This window comes from Embiotoca jacksoni, unplaced genomic scaffold (assembly GCF_022577435.1).
Source record: "Embiotoca jacksoni isolate LCO1_2020_lvr unplaced genomic scaffold, fEmbJac1.0.p SCAF_141, whole genome shotgun sequence".
NCBI lineage: Eukaryota > Metazoa > Chordata > Actinopteri > Embiotocidae > Embiotoca > Embiotoca jacksoni.
In genome coordinates, this window is record NW_027185276.1 from 70,689 (window position 1) to 73,188 (window position 2,500).

Here is a 2,500-nt window from a genome sequence, read left to right on the forward strand (position 1 = left end):
GACACAGAAACATACATGTGACACAAACATAGGTGACACGGAAACATACGTGTGACACGGAAACGTGACACGGAAACATACATGTGCCATGGAAACGTGACACGGAAACATACGTGATACGGAAACATGTGACACAGAAAATACGTGACAGAAACATACGTGTGACACAGAAACATACGTGACACAGAAACATACATGTGACACAGAAACACGTGACACAAACATACGTGACACGGAAACATACGTGACACGGAAACATACGTGTTACACAGAAACATACATGACACGGAAACATACGTGACACGGAAACATACGTGTGACACGGAAACATACATATGACACGGAAACATACGTGACACGGAAACATACGTGACACAGAAACATAAGTGACACGGAAACATACGTGTGACACGGAAACATACGTGACACGGAACACACGGAAACAAATTTTTCATGGAACACGGAAACATACGGAACTTGGAGCATCTGTCCGATGAACAGGGAGAACTGGGAGGAGTCAGGATGAAGAGGAGGAGGAAAATGTCAATCATAATGAGGATGATGACAAGGAGGAGGAGTAAATGTACAGAAGTGGGAGGAGTCAGGAGGAGGAAGATGATTTAGACTTCAAATGAGGAGGATGATGATGATGATAAAATGAGGAGGAGGACCGGGAGGATTATAATGATAATGATTATGATGATGATAAAATGATGAAAATGTCTTGCAGCCGTCGTATTTAAAAACCTGCGGAGCAGCAATAATTTATCCCAGTTTGTCTGACAGCTGCAGCTGCAACAAGAAAGTCACAACAACAGCGGAAGCCAGCGTGCTCTGACTTCAAAATAAAAGTGTCTTTTTTGTATTTCACCTTTAGAGAAACAAAAACCAAAACATCTCCAGTGACCACAGAGTCACATTTAGAAGGTTTTCAAATAAACTGCACATAAAACACGAGGACAGATTCAAACTGTCAGATTCTCTGCTGATAAAAAGGAGAATTAAATAAAATACTGAAGACATAAAACCATTTTGTAAAACAAATCATTGCCAGATTTCTTATTCGCATTTGTTCGCAGCCAGATAAATAAAAACAAAGAAAACATAAAAGTATTTGTTTTTTTATGAATATCATATAATATTTCTTAATAGCTCCACATTTCATCGGAAAATATTGTTGTTGTTTTTTAGTCCACCACATTTCTTTTACAGCCGTAGACATGAAATTCCTGAAGGAGGTCTTCCAGTTGAATTGAATTGAAGTGATCATTGTTTTATTGTGAAAGGTTGGCGCCGGAAGCTGTCAGTGATGTTGTCGCCGAGTCGCTCGTGCTGCGGCTCTTCCAAGCAGACAGCAAACATGGACGTCACATGTGCGAGAATGACCTAAACATGGTTCTTCCAGCCACCCGCGGGACAAAGCAGCACCGACAGCCAGGTACGGACACCGTCAGCCCGCTCCGCCGGCCGTATGCGCCGCATTTAACGGGCCCGGTAACGGGAACGGCGCGGCGAGCTAACGCCGAGAGCTAGCAAACGTCAGAAGGCATTGAGTTGAACGGGAACTCTGCGTGCTGCTATTATCGGACGAAGCGTTTCTTCGGGTTTTCTGTCTGAAATCCGTGAACGTGACACCGGCTCCGGTAAACCCACCGGCTCCGGTAAACCCACCGGCTCCGGTAAACCCACCGGCTCCGGTAAACCCACCGGGCCCCGGGTGTTTTCACCCGTTATCTCACACTGATGTGAACACCTGCAGCGTGACGGAGCCGCTCATCGTTCGGAACCGGAGATGAACGTACGAACCGGGTCTGAAAGCGTTCACACGGTGTTACCGGGAGAACGCTTTTTTTTCTTGCCGGTAAAACAACAACAACAAAACGGAATTTAAATGAAGTCACAAACAACAGCCTGCGTCCGATAATGGAACCCCTCTCCGTGCAGGCTCCGGGTGGCTCCGCGGTGACCGGCCGCCGGCCGTCCGGCCGCCGGGCTCACACACACCCCGCCGGCCGTCCGGCCGCCGGGCTCACACACACCCCGCCGGCCGTCCGGCCGCCGGGCTCACACACACCCCGCCGGCCGTCCGGCCGCCGGGCTCACACACACCCCGCCGGCCGTCCGGCCGCCGGTCACCCCGGTTTTATTTCCGGAAGAGCTGACGTCATGCAGGTGTTTTGGAAATAAATGAGAGTCGCGTCCGATACTGGAATCCGGGGGAGGCTGAAGGTGGAGGGGGTTTAAAGCCCCAACAGCTGCTCCGCCTGTTTGTTGCAGCTTCAGCTTCATCAGGGAGGAAGAGGAGGAGGAAGAGGAGGAGGAGGCAGCAGCTGTCTGTCTGTCTTCTGTCTCTCTGACCAACTGTCTCTCTGCTCCTTATCATCAGTGTTTGTATAAAACCTGTCTGACTCAGATCAGCTGATTGAAACTTGATCACAACAATAATCTGATTGATTAAAAGTACAAATCTGAACGAAACTAAACTTCCAAAATAAAAGCG

The 2,500-nt window shown here is 48.2% G+C and overlaps 1 protein-coding gene across 1 annotated transcript in view; it reads left to right on the forward strand.

Moving 5' to 3' along the window:
• The first annotated feature begins 1,310 nt into the window (after positions 1 to 1,310).
• The window catches only part of dennd4b (DENN/MADD domain containing 4B), a 38,971-nt gene continuing 37,781 nt past the window's right edge, over positions 1,311 to 2,500 (forward strand). Inside the window, exon 1 of the mRNA XM_069148412.1 lies at positions 1,311 to 1,438. The gene's annotated coding sequence lies outside the window, so the exon portion shown is untranslated. The remainder of the gene's footprint in view (positions 1,439 to 2,500) is intronic.